Here is a 20,691-nt window from a genome sequence, read left to right on the forward strand (position 1 = left end):
AGCAGCCATTACCAGGGACTAATCCACTGGATAAATACGGTAAGAGATCCAGGTGTGCTATTTGCCAGTGCACATTTCATTGGGCTAAAGACTGTCCACACAAGAAAACCGAACAAGTAAGAATAACTGAAGATGCAAATATTGAGGAATGTAACATTACATTGTTTACAAAGGCCTCCATGTCCGATGCAGAGATATTCATGACTGAATCATTAGGATCAGCGATTATTGACACTGCATGTACCCGTACTGTGTGTGGGGAGAAATGGCTGGAAAACTATATTGATGACCTCACTCAAGATCAAGTGAACCAGTTGATGCAAACAGAAACTCGCAGTTGCAGACCATTTCGCTTCGGAGATGGGAATTTGGTATATTCCACAAGAAATGTGAAATTACCAGCTAAAATAGGACTGACAAAATGCCTAATTGAAACAGAAGTTGTCAAGGTTGACATTCCACTCCTGCTGAGTAAAACGTCACTGAAGAAAGCAGGGACCATTTTGGACATGGAAAAGGACAGTGCAGTGATGTTCAAACAATCTATTCCTCTTGAATTTACCAGTTCTGGACATTACTGTGTTGATATCAGAGACAAAGACACTAAAAAAGATCAAACTGAAGAGGAAGTTCTAACAGTGACAGAAAATATGTCTCCAGATGAGAAACGCAAAGTGCTTCTGAAGCTCCATAAACAGTTCGGTCACGCGTCGGTAGACAGGCTACAGAGGCTCATTCGCAGTTCAGGAAATAAGGACAAAGAATGTTTTACTATTCTACAACAAATAGTATATGACTGTGAAATATGCCAAAAGTACAAGAGGACAAAGCCAAAGCCTGCTGTGGGGTTGCCCATGGCTTCAGAATATAACGAGACAGTGGCAGTGGATCTACATGAGTTAGAACCAGGTGTATGGTATCTTCACATTAGGGATGTCAACGATTAATCGATGATCGATTAATTGTCGATAAGAGGTGCAATCGATTAAAGCTATCATGGTCGATTAAGTCGTTTAATTTTGGGCTGCGTGCGGCTCATGCGCAAAACACGTGCGAACCGCTGTGAGTGACGGTGACGGTATATAAATGCATCAGAATCAGAATCAGAATCAGAATGAGCTTTATTGCCAGGTATGTTTACACATACGAGGAATTTGTTTTCGTGACAGAAGCTTCCACAGTGTAACAGAATGACAGTGACAGAACAAAAAACACAGATAATAAAACAGTGATGCTCTAAACTTTGTTGTTTTCAGTGATGCTTCCCTTGGAAATCTCCCTGATGGGGGCACACAGGGGGGGACATTGATTGGTCTCATGGGAGAAGGAGGGAAGTTTTCTCCTCTCTGCTGGCAATCTAAAAAAATTAGACGTGTCGTGAGGAGTACTCTGGCAGGGGAAACTCTGGCCCTGTCAGATGGAATAGATAATGTCATTTTTCTGACTACTCTCTTTTCTGAACTTACTACTGGAAATGCTGAGCTGAATACTCCTCCGTTGATCTGTGTGACAGACAACCACTCTCTGTTTGATGCCCTTAAGTCAACAAAACAGGTCTCTGAGAAACGTCTTCGACTGGAAATAAGCAGCATAAAGGAGCTCATACAGAGTAAAAGAATCAAGAAGGTACTCTGGTCGGACACAAAAACTCAACTCGCTGACTGTCTTACAAAAAAAGGAGCGTCGGCCCTGATGTTATTGAAAGTACTCAGTGAAGGACTATGGTGCTATTGAAAGCACTTAGTTAAGGACTGGAGACACTTGTTAATAAAAAATAAAAATAAAAAGAGAGGAAAGAGGTTTATTTTCAATCGGATATACAACAATTGTTTTTTGGTAACTGTAATCTTTGTTTTGTATGTTTTTTTATTTATATTTTCTTTGTTTAAAGGATAGGGAGATTGTTAACATGTTATTTCCTCCCTAGGTACTCTGGTTGGACACAAAAACTCAACTCGCTGACTGTCTTACAAAAAAAGGAGCGTCGGCCCTGATGTTATTGAAAGTGCTCAGTGAAGGACTATGGTGCTATTGAAAGCACTTAGTTAAGGACTGGAGACACTTGTTAATAAAAAATAAAAATAAAAAGAGAGGAAAGAGGTTTATTTTCAATCGGATATACAACAATTGTTTTTTGGTAACTGTAATCTTTGTTTTGTATGTTTTTTTATTTATATTTTCTTTGTTTAAAGGATAGGGAGATTGTTAACATGTTATTTCCTCCCTACTCTGTTCACATGAAAGAAGGTTCTTCTGGGTTAAAAATGAGGTTAGCGCATGCGCTGGTTCAAAGGTGAGCGTGCGGGGAAAAAGGGGGCGTTGTTGTAGAGGAACGGTGTTGAACGGTGTTGCATATGTGAGCGAGGTGATGAAAGGAATAAAGTGCGTAACTGATGAACGTCCTGTTTATTTAATTTAACAAGGCCTGCAGTTCTTTAGATGTCGTTCTGGGTTCTTTCATCACCTCCTGGATGAGTCGTCGTTGCGCTCTTGGAGTAATTTTGGTAGGCCGGCCATTCCTGGGAAGGTTCACCACTGTTCCAAGTTTTCTTCATTTGTGGATAATGGCTCTGACCGTGGTTCGCTGGAGTCCCAAGGCCTTAGAAATGATTTTATAACCCTTTCCAGACTGATACATGTCAACTATTTTGTTTCTCATCTGTTCTTGAATTTCTTTAGATTGCGGCATGATGTGTTGCTCTTTAAGCATGCTTCACTGATTCTATTTAAGTGATTTCTCGATTCAACAGGTCTGGCAGTGATCAGGCCTGGGTGTGGCTAGTGAAATTTAACTTAAATCACAGTTCTTTCATGATTTAACAGGAGGGGGCAATTAATTTTTCACGGAGGGCCAGGTAGGTTTGGACAGCTCTTTTCCCTTAATAAATGAAATCATCATTTAAAAACTGCATTTTGTATTTACTTGCAATATCTTTGTGTAATATTAACATTTGTTTGATGATCTGAATCTTTTAAGTGTGACAAATATGCCAAAAATAAAAAAAATAAAAAACCTTTTCACGGCACTGTATACATTCACGTTTATTCAAGCTCAAGGCCTAGCTGAAGGGCAGACACTGGGCAGTCCCGCTCAGAGCCAAAGAATCGTTCTTCCACTAAAGAGAGTCTTTGTTTCAAGTAGACCTCAGACCTGCCAGAAGTGAGCAGGGGTTCAAAGAGCCCAGATAGGCAGCTAATAGTGAGCTCTGACAGCCAGGTGAAACTGAGAGGCTTTCTAGTAGATCAGTGGCCATCTTTTCTGGGCCAACAGCTTCACTAAAACGGGCAGGCAGCTTAAAAGGTGGTGCACTAATACTCCGAGAGATTTCTCTCTGGATCGATAAAATTGATGCAGAAACCAACTGCTGGTTAGCAGCGCCTTGGATTTTGATCGCGATAAGCAGTTCCAGGGTGTTTACTAGCGAGCTGCGGCACTCGTAGCTGTTAAATAATGAGTGTCCTGGTCATTAGAGCCCTCAGCACACACTAAAACAGCACAGCTATAATTTAGGTCTAAATACAGGTTTCTGCAGTTTCAAATAATACTGACTGCTTTGCAATGCAGTAGGGAGGTCTAGATGTGCCCGAGTGTGTAAACTGAACTCTCTCTCAAAGAACATTCCAGCAAACTCGTTCTTTGTTACACAACACAGCCTGGTAGCTTTCTTGTGAAACTTCTCAACTGCTACAACCACTGAAATTAGAGCCATCTCAAGAAAAAGAAAAAGAAAAAAAAAAAAAGGAGACAAGAAATGTGTTAGTGTGGAGGACATAATAAACAGCAGATGTAAGAGCCGTAACGTAGAACTGCGAAAGAGACTTCAACCTGAACCACTAATCTATTATTGATGATGCAAATGTCAGCATGATATAAGCCACACACACACACACACAAATGCATGCGTCTGTCTATTTTCCACGTTAAAGCACAAATTACAGACTTCAAATAAAAAATACTAGAGCAAGACATGTTATACATGAAGTCTTAAAAGATTTCATTAAAGAGCAATTTTATGTCTTTGTTTCCCTGATAAATATTAAAGCTCTTTTCCGCTGAAAATCTCCTGTTGGTTAAGGTGCTGACCATGTCCTTTCTGCTTTGAACAGGAAATGATCCATTTAGCCTTACTCTGGGACAAACCCACACAGGGTTAAAATGGGGCAGAAACAGCTGAACTGATTGCAGCATGTTCACATTCATTAATACTTTTTAATTTAGATTTCAATTGCAATTTGTAATTGCATTTCTGTTTCCTGCATTTTCATGTTGTTGAAACTTGAGCCTAAAACAATCTACAGTAGAGATGATTAAGTAAGGTCACATACATCACCTAGAATACTGAATCTGTGTGCCTGTTGTAAGAAAGTTGCGTGTTTAGGAAGGAAAAGTCGACCGTTGACACCAGCATGTGAGCAGAGCTCTGATTGGACTGGACAGGACGCAACCAAGAGCTGGAATTTACTGAAGGAAGCTCCTTCCTGTTTGCAGGGAGTATTTTTGACTTTAAAAGAAAACCCCCAAGCCGTTACGGGATCGCCTTGAATTGCCCAACATCACTGAAAACAAAACACAATGCTGTACACATCACAAAAAAAAAAAAATAATAGAAATAAATAAATACATATGACTAATTAGAATATTAAAAAAATGTAACAACCAATATAATGGCCAAATACCAAATTACACACTAACCAATACGTTCAGAGAGAAAGCACTGAAATAAACTGATCATATGAACTGCAAAGCAGCAAAAGCATGTCCACTATGGCCTCTGTCCCATTTGTTTTTTTATGACTCTTAAGGGCGTACATGAGTTCCCCTTTGGTAGCTGCTATGCTATTTCTATGTGATATCTACATTTTCAAAGCATGGGCCTGAAAGAGGGCTGCAAGGGCATAGGGGGCATAGGGGGCATTTGGAACAGGGCCTATGTCAGCAATCACTGAGAGCACTAAAGACCAGAGAGGTTTTAGTCCTGATTTTTATCTACTTTCACTACTGAAGACATTCACTACTGGTATAAAACTGGGCACTGTAAGATTTTAAAAAGTTTGTGAATGTCTTTAGTGCTCACCAAAGCTACATTTATTTGATCAAAAATATAGTAAAGATTCATCTACAATTTAAAATAACCGTATACTATTTTATTATATTTTGAAGTGTAAATTATTTATGTGATGGCAAAGCTGAATTATCAGCAGCCATTATTCAAGCCTTCATTCTAGGGGTGGGAATCAAGCAAGTAGCAAATAATAAAGAGGAGCATAGAAACATATTACAAACAACAGAGTGTTTTCAGTATTTCAGATTATCTGAACGTTTTCCATTCAAGAACTGTGAGTGACTTTTCTTCATCTTTACTGTTGTTTTTTACTATGACATCATAGACAGCGGGAGATCTATTAAGCTGCATTCACGCACGGATCTCTTTTGAAATATAAGAAGTAATGTGGTTTGTCCTGTCCGTTTAATCCCTTAAGACATAACTGGAGAGCATTTGTAAGGAAAATACCGACGGGCGAGACCGCACACTTAAAGTATAACATCAAACAAAGCGCGCGTCTCTCACAGCGAATCCGGTGCAATGAAGCCCGCGAATGTCCTTGTAATTTGCTTCAACCTTTCCGAACTTTATGAAAGATTATTTTACGGAAGGTTCGAGTGGTGTATGTGTGTGAGGAATTGAAAGCAAGCAGAATACGGGTGTTTCTATAGCAAACTCCGCGTCATCACGCATCTGGTTAAAAACTAAGCTCAGAATCAGAATCGTTGGAGAGAGAATCGCGATGCATCGATGGATTGATTTTTTCTCCCACCCTTACTTCATTCTGATATGCTGTTTTGATTCCAAAGAAACATTTCTTATTATCTATCTATCTATCATCTATGACAAAATGTTGTGCAGCTCATATTTTTGTGGAAACTGTTACAATTTTTCAGAATTCTTAGAGGTATTCTATAAAAAATTATATTTCATTAAAATAGATTTATATTGAAATAGATTTCATTAAAATATATTTGTATTGAAATATATTTATATTAAAAATATTTATTTGAAATAGAAAAAAAAATGTCTTTGCATCCTTGCAGAATAAAAGTATTAATTTCCAAGAGTGTTTACTTTTATCTAGCATCATTAGTTAGCTTTTTAGCAGTATCCTTCAGAAGTGTCACTGAATGACCATTTTGCATGTCCTTAATCTATTTTTAAAAAAAGTGGGAAAAAAAATAAATAATAATAATAATAATGTGAATAGATGTATCACCAAACAGATTGAGCAAATGAAGAGTATTAGAGAAATGCTAAGGAGACCAGAAAGGGCTGGACATCTCCCCCACCACCCACCCCTGAATCAGGACTAATAGGGGCAGCCCAATATCCTAATGCTGCCATCCTGGGATTGCCCTGAATGATTCAAACATAGAAATTCCACCACATTCCCTTACTTGAGCACCAAGAGCTTTACACCAGAACAAAACTCTCAAATCATGTCGGCTAACAATGATGAAAAAAATTACGAGAGATTAAATGCTGGTTGCATGGTCAGATATCAGATGCAACAAAACCACATCTAAAAGTGACCACATACATGTTTTTGCTGTGGACACACATGCAACATGATACGACCTAAAAAAAAAAAAAATTAATAAAAAAAAAACACAGGTTGACTGTGTAAATCCAGACTTAGTTACACAACAAGCCACCTTTACTGCAACCCATCCTGCAAAGCCCAAACAGTGATCAGTCAATCTGACGACTTCACATGCCCTGAGACACCACACAATGCAGATGTTTTCTAAGGACAAGGCTCTAGCATTTGTTTCATTCTCAAATATCACAAATAGATTTATTGTTTTCTAGATTTTTTTATCTAAATTAATTGGGTGTAACCCATTTAGAGACACAAATGCATTGTTGCATGTGGGAAATGGCATAATACTCTCTGCTGCAGAGTGTAACACTCACAGTTCAGCGGTAGATGGTTGAATCAGGTTATAAAAACAAAGATATGTATGTCTCTCCATGCATTTCTTCGTCTCGGCCAAGATCCATACACACTGCAGGAGTATACTGTGCACTTGCCCGCTTAATGTAAATCCATACAGAAAGAGTCAGGTGGCCGGCAGCGGTGCACGAGCACAGAGCCTGTTCCTCCGGCATGCTAAAGATCCCTCATTAGAATGAAAGGCAGGAACTCCACATGTTCTTAGGATGGATGTACACTTGCGTCAGGTAGAGAGAGATAATATCCTGCTTGGTGTAAAGAAAAAAATTCCCACTGCACTAGTTCCTCACGGCTTCTTCCTCTGTACATGTGGTGTGTGTGTGTGTGTGTGTGTGTGTGTGTGTGTGAGAGAGAGAGAGAGAGAGAGATTGCAGGAGGGAGGGAGGGAGGGAGAAACACACCCACAATACGTGGTGGGGGTGTTAGTGATGGGGAAATGAGACACCATTGCTCATGCTCAGCCCTGGACTGTGTGCAGTCTCCTACCTACAGCTGCAAAATACACACACACACAGATACCTGCAGCTTCTTTACATTCACGCTGTCTACTGCAGTGAACTGCAGCATGTGTGTTTATTACAAGGACACAAACACACACACACACACACATGCAAAAGATCACTTTATTTAAGGCTCTATGGGCACTTATACAGCATGTTAAGACATAAATCATACCAATTCACTGATTCAAATGCAAATTTGCAAAAGTTATGCAACTAAAAGTTCAAACAAATTGCAATACACTGTAATGTAAACCAATGGGACTTTGAGAAATCCAATTTGTTTTGTTTCTGCTTGATTTCAAACTGACCTGGCTTCTCCTATACCCTCAAGATCTTATGCAATCCTATCCATCAAACGCTCCATCAGAGCTTTCTGTGGCGTGCAAGTGGTCTAATAGTGTTGCCCAATTCACATGCAGGTCTGACATCCTAATAATACAGCAAATGGAAACTAGGGCTGTGAGATTAATCGAAATCGTTATAAAATTGCGATTTGAGCATGCGCGATTTTCTAAATCGCTTTACAGCACGATTTTCCACACCCCCGACCTCCCGCAGTATGCTATCCGAACCAATCAGAATGCAGCGCACCTAAATGGAGCACATGAACAGAACAGACCGGGCGGGCATACAAACGTAACGCCAGGTCCACACACTCCGTCTGTGGTGCGTATTTTGTCCGCGCCCATGTTAACGGATCAGAGCGTTCACACTGCATGCGATTGCGGTCCGGCAGTGCGCTCCGTTGTTTCCACACGGAGTCTATTTCTGCTGTGCTGCATGCGCTGAATTAAAGTAACAGCGCATTATTCGCGGTAAAAATGAACATGGATTGACACGGAAATTTTGTAATTACACCATAAATGCATATAATTAAAGTCTACGGTTTCACAGTCAACACATGGCTTTTTGGATAGATTTAAAACAAGGAAAAGTGCACTTTTAGACAAACAACGCAATAATAGATGGCACTCGTGGTGGTAGTTAAACAAAGTTATATTTATTGAGTTTAAACGTGAATATGTCTATGAAAGATTGTATTACTGTACTGTGATAAAAGAGAATCACAATGCTGAAAAAGCATTTTCAGAAACAACGTTTGGATTTGAAATAAATTCACAATGAATGCATTTATGACTGTAAAGCATGTCTGTGTGTGTCAAAATCGTGATTAAAATCGAAATCGCAAAATTGATCAAAGAAGTCGCGATAGGTTTTTTTTTTTGTCCATATCGCACAGCCCTAATGGAAACAAGATTCATTTTAATTAGAGCTTGTAATGGAAACAGAGGGAATAAAGACAGAGATGGTGCAATGAGGAGGACATGGAGCCCTCACTAAAAAATAAATAAGAAAAATTGTAATACTCAATACGGCAGCTGTTGGAATGGAAGTCTTGTCTGTCAGTTAAAAGAGAAAACTGCCTTTTTGATAAAGGCATCAGCTTTTTTTGTTTCTTACTTTAATGATTTCTGAAGGATCATGTGACACTGAAGACTGGAGTAATGTCTTAAAAATTCAGCTTTGCCAGAAGAATAAATTAAATTTAAAATGTATTACAATAGAAAATGTTTAAAATTGTATTAATATTTCACAATTTTATTGTTTTTACTGTAATTTTTACTGAGATCATCACAACGAAGATCACCACTATTAAATTCCCATGATTAATAACCCAGGATTGAGCAAAGAGCCATCTATGATGATCAGTTCACTCAATTGCTGTTATTAATCCTTTGTTTCTGGGACATGCCACCATCCTCTTCCACTGCAGTTGAGATCACATGATCAAGGACAACATGAAGCATTACAGCTGTAGATCTCGTAAAAAATTCAAGGTGTGCTGGTTAGCATTGCTTATTATAGGAGTGTTCCGATTGATCGGCTACCGATCATTATCGGCTGATAATCACGTTGGGATGATTGATCAGCGGTCTCTAAAAAGGCCGATCTCAAAAAAACGATCTCAAGCTGATGACGCTGCCATGAGAGGTTTGGCATGACATGCAACGGCACCGTCTCAGTCTCTGTCCGGCGCGGGTGAAATCATTATAATGCTGAAGGTGAGGTACTCAACCTTCATATTTCTTCCTTAGATAACTTATAAAGTAATTTGAAAACCTTGTGTGAGACGTAAATTTCACAAACAGTGTGAGTGAATCACCATCGTGAAAAGCACTGTACAAATAAACTTGAATTAAATGTTGTGTTTGTGGTAAACAGCCACGGATCAGTAGCGGACTCCTGTGTGAAAGCTGCTTCTCCTCTCACAAGAGACACCTAAGAGGATAATTCCCCCCATTTTCAAAAATGAAATTGAGGCCTTGAATAAATGTCTAAAAATCCTGATTGTAGTATCACTATAAATAGTTATAAATGATAAAAAAAGGCTTTAAAAAGATGGGTATCGGCAGATACTGCTTTCTGTGATCGGCGATCGGCCTCAAAAATCCTGATCGGAGCACCCCTAGCTTATTAGCCTCTGGAGGTAGCTGTCATTACACCACCATCTGGTTCTAAAAAGCATCTTCTCCACCGAAGGTCATTCAAAAGTAGCTTTGATAATATTTAATTAAATTACTATATATATTTTAATAGCCAATTCTTTTTAAAGAGCTGAAATGTGAAAAAAAACAAAAAAAACAAAATAAATGTGAAGCCATCAGCATTGTCAGGTCACTGACACAATGGCACTTTGATTCCATGAAATCCTCTAGCCTAAATACAGATGTTTAGATATTTGTACATCTTTTTGCAATTTGCTGATGTAATCCTAAATAAAGCGTAGCTTCTCTAACCTATATTCACAATGATGGGTCAGCAGGATTATTTTCCATTCTCCTGTGTTATTTTTAATACATGCTAGGGTCACATGATCTTTCCATATTTTTTCCTCTTTTCTTCACGATCTGCTTTGGTCCCTGGGCTGTGCTCTGAAAAAGCTGTACAAACGCTCTCCCTCTCTTCAAACAGCCACTAGCTTAGACAGGCACACACTCATAACACACAGGCATGCATACACACACACAGCCCAAATACATCTTAAACGCAGTAATTCTTTAACAGTTGGATTCAGAGGAGCTCTGTGCATCTGTTCTGCAGACCTATGATTCTCTGTGCTGTCGGCTTCCTGTTCATTGTGCTAATGATATAGAATTACATGCCAACAAAATAGTGTTAAAATATATGAAACGTGTAAAAATGTCTAACATAAAAATAGAGAAATTTCTAATACACGATATATGCAAAGACTTCAACACAGATCGCATTTCAAGCCATTTACTTCTGAAAAGCAGTTTTCCAGAGAAACAGGAAAGTTAGCTTATGCAATAGGGTTGGGCGATGTCTACAAAATTGGCATCGGACGATGTCTACAGTGAAACCTCGCGATGGACGATGACTGTCTACACTGGATGCGGCGCAACACGACAAATCCCCGACAGTAAACTGCTGCCGCGTTCTATTTATGATGTGCTGACACAAATTTCAAATTATTTTCAAAGGTCGCTTTGTCGTGTCCAGTGTAGACAGACTTTAGCTGATGCGGAGCGACACGACAACTTCGCGTCTGGTGTAGACAGGAGTGTAACGGTTGCCTGTTACATTACAGTACATAAAATTTCACTTACCACATAAACAGAGTAAGGAGAGATGACTGAGGACGATGGCGAATGATTTGCAGATCCTCAGTACCACTGACAAACATATAATCTTGTAAAATGTGTGGCAAGTACTGCCGCTCCATAGTATAAACAGAGTATGTGCGATCGCGAATCTCGAAAGTGAAAGTGAAACTAAAAGTGATCGTGCATTCAAAAGCACGATGCCAGTTTCAATGCCAGGTATAATAGCGGCTCCCTGATGCCGAAATATATATATAGTATAATAACCCAATTATATAACTGCGAGGAAAAATATTGAAATATATATTTTCCTCCCATCTCATATTTATTCCCTTTTGAGGTTCCGCCTACATGTCATTTTTTTCCGAACATTTCTGAAGGAAGACTATCTTTAGAAAATTTTCGATGTCATTTTCATTTTATCTTGCATGTTATATGCCTGATAAAGCAGCGTTTGTGAGCTCAGCGCTGCTTTGTGTACTGCCGTTACTGGGGAAACCTGTTTCTCCCGCTTTAAAGCACCTCCTGCTGGCAGAGAATGAATTAGCATTTTCAGTAAGTCTGATTCAGTAAGATTTACGCAGCAAACATATTTTGCTTTTCCTATATCCATGGGCACTGCGGATAATCTGAGGGTCGGTTAATAAAAAATGCATTCTGATTATTTGTGGGTGGGTCGCGGGTGGATAAAATAAATCATAAATGATGCAAATATTAACTTAATATTAACTAAAATATTTTTTCCATGAGGCAGACGATTTTGTGTGTGTGTTCATTCGCCTGATCGGAAAGTTGCAGTGACAGAAACGGTGACATTCCAGATAAAGTTTGAAAGGAGTAAAGCCTGTGTTAATGCTATTAGGCTAATATGGCCAAAGAAGATATTTTGTTTTATAAATAAATGTTCATTTAAAAGCAGCCCACGATCAGCGTATTATGTTACCGTTATCCCTTACGGCTCCGAGGTTTTGTTCCGTCCTCCACGTTTTAGCCAAGCAGCGCGGAGAGCCGCTTCAGAAACGTGCCGCGGCTTTGACTAGACTTGACATTGCATTGTGGCACTGACTAGAGCGGCCGTGATCAGCTCCAGTTCCCGTGGAGCCATAACACGCCGCAGACATGTGCAGTGAGGCGCAGATCAGCTCTAACATCACTGAATCTGCTGTTAAAAATAAACCATCCATTCATCATATCATCATGCAAAATATACACAACAAATAACGAATTTTTTTTTGTTTCTCGAAACGTCATAGCATTTCCACACCGGCGATGACATTGACTGTGGCGGCAAATCTTTTATGTCCCCACGCATCATGTACGTCGTCACGCGTTGACGTCATCAAATTGTGATTGGTTTGTGAGATCGGCCAAGTGTAGTGAGTACCGATCGAGGCATAAAATGTGATTATCTTGTGATTGGTTTGTGAGATCGGCCAAGTGTAGTGAGTACCGATCGAGTCATAAAATGTGATTATCGGCCGATACCGATCTCCAACCGATCGATCAGGGCATCCCTATCAACAACCTCCTAGTTCAAAGCATTATGGTAAAGATGTATGTATTGACTGGATTATCTCTCTCTCACTGTGACTCAGGCACACACACATTTTATTTTAAGTTTGCAGTGGTAAAGCGCTGGCAGGTCAGAGATGATAACCAGGCCGCAGTTTCTGGCCTTGCCACAAGAGTTTTTAAATCAGCGCTGCATTGACCCAATGAACACTCACAGAGTTATCTGCCCAGCACACACACACACACACACACACAATACCACAGGGCAGGAATGTGCTGATAAAAAGCCAAGGCCCTTCACACTCTCTTTCTCTTTCATTCTCTCTCTGACAGAATTGTGATGATGTTTGCTTAAAAACCTGAAGACTTTATAACCATTTTTAATCATTAAATGTTGACAATTTGGAGTTAAAATACTTAATAGAACAAAGCCATCATGTAAGCCAGCAATCCTAAAAAATAAATGGTGAATATTTAGGCCTATGCTATAATGCTATCAATAATGAATCAAAAGTAAAATAAAAACTCACCTTTAGCTTTGCTACTGACAGACTAAATCTGAACAGTTCCCTTTGAAGTTATGTTTGCTGGTTTTGTTCATCTCTGCTTTATAATTTTTTATAATTATACATTCTTAATGTTTTGTTTTTTGACTGATTAAAAAGTGTTAATATATAAATACACTGACAGTCAAAAGTTTGAGTTGGTAAGATGTTTTTGAAAGACCCATTTAGATAAAACAGTTAAAACAGTGGTATTGCAAAAAAAAAATTTAATTAACTGTTATTCATCTCAATTTATTTTAAAATATATTTGATTTATCTGATAGGAAAGCTGAATTTTTAGCAGCCATTACTCAGTATTCAGTGTCGCATGATCCTTCAGAAATCATTCTAGTATGCTGATTTGCTGCTCAAGAAACATTTCTTATTATTATCAATGCTGAAAACAGTTGTGCTGCTCAATATTTTTGTGGAAACTATGATACATTTTTTTCAAGATTTTTTGATGAATAGAACATTCAAAAATAGAGCATTTAATTGAAATACTCTTTTGCAACATTATACATGTCACTGGCCAATTTAATGCATCCTTACTGAATAAAAGCATTGATCTCTTTAAAAGAAAAAAAAATCTTACTGACCCCAAACTTTTGAACAGTAGTAAATGATGTTAAGATGAACAGGAAAAACTGAAAACACAGTCATAAAGTTAAGTCTGTCTACAGGGGGAGGTGGTCTTATTTATTAGATAATGTGTTGTTGTGCAATGTCCATGTTCTTAGCTCTGAGCTAACAACCGAAACGAGGCTGTTCCCACATCTGAATTCCACAGCCAGAATCTGTGATGCAAAACACGCACACATACACAAGCACAATGATGTGTAACTGTACAACAACAGCCTCATTCAGCAGGGGGTCTCTTTGTCAGGGTGTGTGTAAGAGAGAGAGAGTGAAAGAAAGAGAAACAAAAGAAGGACAGGGGCAAAATGATGAGCGAGAGGGGAAAGTGGGGGATAAATAGGACACCTTGGTTCTGCTTATATCCCAGACCCACAGAAACAGCAGTCACCCCGGACAGGCCTCCCAGCCGAGGGTCACGTGACCAGTCCGAGCTCACTCAAAGGAATTCCCAAGCCCTTACAGACAGCATTCTGCCCCACAATGCCTGTTCTGTGGCCCAAGATAGACAGCCAGAGAGTTAATGAGGTGCAGCTAAAGCTAGATTACTTCCCTTCACCACTATAGTATATAATTAATATCCAGGAATAATTAGGGCCTCCCCCACATATATATATACATATATATATACATATATATATATATATATACATAAACACATTTTTTGCCATGATAACTCAAATGTGGTGATCAAACACTTATAATGATGTGACAAACATAGGTCTATGTAGTGGAGGCAGGGTATTTAACAATTTAACAATAAACTTTATTATTCAAAATGAGTCTGACATCAGTGCACTTAACAGTAAACTTCACTTCACTTATTATAAATAACATAAATAGAACAAAATATATATAACTTGAATTAAGAAATTAAACAAAGGTGACTGTGTAGGGCAAGCAAGTTACTTATAAATATATATAAAATGTACTGACCTGTTTTTTATTTATTCATCAAAAATAAGACAAATTCCATGGAATTCTGCGTTATACAATAAATTCAGTTTTTATGACTGGATTCCGCGATTCCGTCCATGTTTTCTGCATCGCGGAAATCATAGGGCCCTACTAATATTCTCACTAACTAGGTGACAACGTAGCGTTAAATCACCATTCAACAGACTCAAGCCACCACCGCACTGCCATTTATTGGACTGCAGAAAGATAACTTTTCAATCTGCTACGTTACTGACTGTGCTGACAAACTATGCTGACACCGTGTCTGCGCCGCAACAGGACGCGACAAAGCGACCATTGAAAATCATTTGAACTTTGTGTCAGCACGTCATAAATAGAGCGATGCATCAGTTTACTGCATCCAGTGTAGAAAACTTCACTGATTATAATGGGTTCTATTCTACACCAGATGCGAGCGGCGCGACAAAATACAATAGAATTCTATTGTATTTTGTCGCACCGCGCGATGTGACCGATGTGATAAGCATGAGTTCTGGGCCGCGGCCAAATGAGCCACCCATTCATCATATCATCATGTAAAACTAAGAATTAGAATCATTGTAATGTGACGATCAAATATAGGTGCGGGTGGGTGGCTTAGAATCATTGTAAAGTGACGATCAAATATAGGTGCGGGTGGATCATTTGAAGCAGCGGACTCGGGTGAAGTTTGAGCTCATCCGCACATCTCTACACTACAGTGACCTGGGTCACCAGTAGCAAACAATGGAGCACGCTCTGCTGGACAAACTAAGTAATTACACCATTCAGAAGCATTTAATCTGCGTTATATGTTCTGTAAAAATAAAAGTTAATATCGGCGGCATATTCACAGATACCGATATATCGGCGACATGCTCATATCGGCCGATAATATCGGCTAAACTATATATAGGTCGGGCTCTAGTCCGTATAATTCTATACTAATAATATAAAATAAGTAATATCACTCAAATATTTACACTGTAAAATGCTAAGAGCTTTCTAGCTTCAGGTCGGGGTCCCAATTTTTTTTATAGTTTTAATATTTTCAAATATGATACAGAGAGAACATACGGTATACCATTACAACTGTCACTTTTTCTTTTATGAAACCAGAATCAAATAACAGAAAACACACACACACACACGCAACTCACAGCTCATATTTATGCAAATGGATGAACTGCTTTAAACATTGATAATAAGAAATGAGCACCAAATCAATATTACAATGATTTTTGAAGGATCATGTGACACTGAAGACTTGAGTAATGGTTGCTGAAAATTCAGCTTTGCAATCACAGAATATTTTAGAACTTGTTAAAAAAGAAAACAGTTGTTTTAAATTTTAATATTATTTCACAATATTAATGTTTGTACTGTACTTTTGATCAAATAAAGCATTGGTGTGGGTAAGAAACTTATTTAAAAGATATTAAAACATTTTGTAAGTAAAAAGGCAACACAACACAGTGTTTCCCCTAGGTTTACGGCTTTTGTTTTATTTTTCTGGACTCCTTTTTAATAGTTCAATTACATTTTATATATATCTAATGAATTAAAATCATGAAACAAAAACAATTTAACATCAATTTATTAAAAGTTTAACAAATATTACATGTTTAGGGCCCTATGAAATGTTTTATTTTTCCAACCTTATGTTTTATTGAAACCAAATTCTGTTTTAGCATGTCTAATTATTTGAAAGCATAAAACAAGTTTCATTTATTCTTAATAAGATAAATAACATAAGGCTATTTAGTTTGCTTCATAAAAGAACAAGGTATAAACCTGTTCTATAGGAAAGGTAACTTTAAATGACTTCTGTTGTGATCTGGCGCTATAGAGAAAATATAATTAAATAAAATTAACTTGACCTTCAAGGGGGGCGGGGGGGGGCGGGCCGCCCCCCTAATATAATGGCAGGGGAAACACTGCAACATACTTAATGTGTAAATTTTTTTTTTTTTAATCACCACTGTGAGAAAAATGGCACTTAAGAAAATAGAGGGCTTCTCCTAGAAACTGATTATCTTAAACCAAGAACTGCAAACATCTGAGGCCAGGGGTGGGATAATTCCTTTAACACAAAAAGTTAGTGAAGTTTGTCTCAACATAAACTGAGTGTCTAGACTGAAGCAAAACAAAACGACTCATTATAATCACCTAAGCTGTCCAAAGTGGAAGGCCTGATGTGGCGCATGCAATTACTTCCCTGTTTGTCTGGGAACTAAAAAAAAAAAAGAATTTATTTAGAATTATTTTTAATGTCATTATTTATTTATGGATATCACATGTGAATATAATTATATAATGTTAAATATTCTGAGTGTTAAATGAAAACTAGTTGCTGTGGCCTAAATATTCTGAAATATTAATTTCCATTTTAAAACACGCCTTCAAAACCAGGAGTAAAGTCCTAGACTTAAGTAGGCTACATTTTATTTCTGGCAGGTTCTGTAAGTTACCTGATCATTCAGCTCTCAAATCAATGGAAAAGTAGGCTTGTTCAGTAGAGCTATACCAGATTTCAGTGTTTGAAACAAGCAGAAAATAAAGTTGCAGAACTTCAGATTCAAGCCAAAATCTATTAATTTATGCTGAAATACACAAGACCCTCTTACAATACAAATCTAAAATAGTGATAAAGCTTTAATCAAAATAGCTCAAGAGAAGTCGAAAGCCTAAGAACTCTAGAACTGCTGCTTAAAGCTTATGGGGCGCAGCAACAGGGAGGAAATCACTCAAGCGTTATCTTCAAAACAGCCTTCTAGGGTTTCCCAGCTTCATAAACAGAGTAAATCTCAGCTAACCTGCTTTGTGCCGCGGGCACAGCAAAGCTGAGGTCAGTGGACCTGGGTCTGAGAAAACAGGCCTAATGGAAAGCTGGACCGACAACAGACACCAAGAAGCCAAGAAAGACCGCCCGCTAAAAACACAAACCGACTTTACTAAGAGAGTTTTTACAAGATAATGTGGGTTTTCGTGTGGCAGTGAGCTTGTCAGCTCTAGTATCTTCACAAGAGAGTGACTGCTTTTTTTCAGAGTGCTGCACTCATATAAACGCCACAAAATCACTAATCCACTGAGTCACACACACAAACCAAACCTCCAAATGAAGACCGTCATTATCCCAACACTCTCACACACTCCATACCCACAAACACACCAAATCTAGCAGAAATCACTATCATTATGCGCATGCGATACAATAATAACAGACTATTATCAAATAAATACAGCCATCGCAGTCTTAGAGGTAAATAAACTCTGTGAGGTCTGTAATCTCTTCAAACTCAGTCTGCACTTAGTCATTGCGTAAACAAAAATTATACAGGGGGCAATACCGTTGAAAATAATCCACCTTATCAATGCGACTAACTCCACAGATCTGCTCAGAATACACAGAGCTACACATGGGCATATGTCTAAAATATTCAGCCAGTTCAAGCTGAGGTAACATGAAGGAATTTGGCATGCTGAGTGTGCGTCTGGGTCACTGTAGCCCACAATCTCCTGTAGGGCTCTGTATTATCATGGTTGAGAGAAGAAGGCTCACTAAAACTCGACATGTGATTCAGATTATAGATGATTTTGTTTTCTGTATGTGCCCCATTCTCAGCCAGATTGGTGTATATCAAGTAGCACTGCTAGATGTGATGGAAAATCTTAAAGTTAAAGGGGTCAAATTATGATAAATCCAAATTTACTTGATCTTAGTGATAAAATAGTTTGACTTACTATAAAAAAATATGCACATTTCAAAACTCCAAACAATCTCCCCAGTATAAGATAGACCATTTTTTTAAACCAAGCACAAAAAAGATTTGTTCCATGCACAACTTACAGATGCCAGACAGATGAAGACATTAACAAATGATGGACAACATTTACACACAAATAGATACTCCAACACCACAAAAATAAACAATAAAATATGGGACGGTCTACCAAACCTTTCTGACTCCATGTAGCACCTACAGCTCTGCAAATCTGTTTGATGGATTCAAATGTTTAAAAAAAAAAAAAAGAGCAGTGGAATTTTTAATTTTCAAAAATGTCCCTCATCATTAAAGTCAAGCCCATTTGTTTAGCACATTTCAAAATGGCAAACGGTCATCAAAAAACATGACATGACCACCTTAAAGGTCTCTAGAGTCTGTTTTATAAAAGGAAAACAAACTTTTTTTCTAAATATTTATTTATATATTTACATATTATTTTATACCATTTGTACAAATGAGGATATCCCCAAAAAACGGTTTTGTCAGATTTTGCTCACTTCTGGTTACAAATTTGTCACCAAAATATGGTAGGTGTATTCATACAAATCAATTATTGTAAGCCATTCCTATATCACACCAATATGATGTGCTCAGAAAAAATCTTTGAGTTCAAATGAAGCTGACTGTGTTGCCTAAAATTAGCATGTTCTGTTACAGCTGCCCCGCTGAGTACTGGACCACTCTTAATATTCTACAAACTTACTGGCTACTATACAGAAACTGCAGAGATGACACATGCAGAGGATCACACATACACTTCTGCTTTCTCCTGTCACATGCAGTGAAGATCTAAGTTTTGTACAGGCTGCCTCAGACAGTTCCAGAACACTGAAAGTCCAGTGGGGAGGACTGAGGGGGGTGGGCTAACAGTGGGTGACAGTAGAGTACAGCCTAATTAAGTCCTCATTAGCGGAGCATTAAATGTGAAAATGACACAGCCAAGTGGGCCGTCGCCTGTATATATACTTCTACACACAGATCCGTCACTCTCATAAATCATAAAACATCTATCATAACTAGGGTTGGGTATCATTTGGGGTTTTTTCAATACCGGTGCCAAATCGATACTTTTAAAACGGTTCCGGTGCTTAAACGGTGCCTGAATCAATACTTATTTAAAAAAAAAAAAAAAAAAAAATTGTGCTCCTCATTTTAAAACCTGAGCCTTGTTTTCATAGTTATATGAAGTTGTAATTCTCGGCAGGCACCTTTTCTGGATGTTCTTGGCACAATGCAAGAGCCTTCCTTGCCGCTTACTGTAGAGGAGAGAGGGGAGCACAAATTACAAAATTTAGGAGCACAGTCAAAAATTTAGGAGCACCAAAATTTGATAAAAAAAATGGCCTTCGCATTACGAGGTGATATTTGACTCCTTAAAGTGATTTACAGTAGAATTTTGTTTTTACCTTTGTAATGGCATTTTTCTATCTTTATTAAAAGTATGTAATCTTTTATGTCAAATTTAAAAATATATATATTTTATAAGCTTTTTAAAAATTCTAGATAAAACCATAGAATAAGAACAAGTAGAATAAGAAGAATAAGTTACCAATCAAATGAAATCAGTATTAACAAAATTAATTTGTACAGATGTGGCACTGAAGAACACAAAAGTGGCTTGTAGGTGTATTTTCAGGTATTTAACGAGGTTCAGAGGTGGCATGAGTGCAATTAAATCCATAAATTCATGTTGAGATTAATGTTTTAAATATAAAATGTTGAGTATAGAGATATTAAATGATTTAAATAACTGAAAAGATACTTTAAAATTAAACTAAATCCGCCAGCAGGTGGCGGCAAGTCACTGATGTTATCACTGAATCATTCATTCAATTGATTCGTTTGAACAGCTGATTCATTCAGGAATGACGCAAGTGACAGTATTTATGAATGGGTAATCATGAATCACTGACTCACTAGATTCGTTTAAAAACGCAGTTCATTCATAAACGAAACACCGCTGTGTTTGAATGGAAATGCGCAGTGGCTCAGCTGTTACTTTGTTTCAAACTATTTTCAACGACGACGAAATAGAGCAAAATCAGACAATAGTGTTATAGTCAGACAATGTAAATCACTTAATATTAACTTCTTGTCTATTTAACTGTTGTATTAAATCAGTATCACATTTACAAACTCC

General features: G+C 37.9%; 1 protein-coding gene across 11 annotated transcripts in view; it reads right to left on the reverse strand.

Annotated features, from left to right (window-relative positions):
- The window catches only part of LOC107750483 (tight junction protein ZO-1-like), a 145,667-nt gene that overhangs the window by 48,336 nt on the left and 76,640 nt on the right, over positions 1-20,691 (reverse strand). The window contains exon 1 of one of the 11 annotated variants that reach the window (XM_016565863.1): positions 6,969-6,991. The exons of the other annotated variants lie outside the window; for them this stretch is intronic. The gene's annotated coding sequence lies outside the window, so the exon portion shown is untranslated. Of the gene's footprint in view, positions 1-6,968; positions 6,992-20,691 lie in introns of those variants that run through there. 11 annotated transcript variants of the gene reach the window in all.

The sequence above is a fragment of the Sinocyclocheilus rhinocerous genome, unplaced genomic scaffold (genome assembly GCF_001515625.1).
Source record: "Sinocyclocheilus rhinocerous isolate Xijiao unplaced genomic scaffold, SAMN03320098_v1.1 scaffold19, whole genome shotgun sequence".
Taxonomy (NCBI): Eukaryota; Metazoa; Chordata; class Actinopteri; order Cypriniformes; family Cyprinidae; genus Sinocyclocheilus; species Sinocyclocheilus rhinocerous.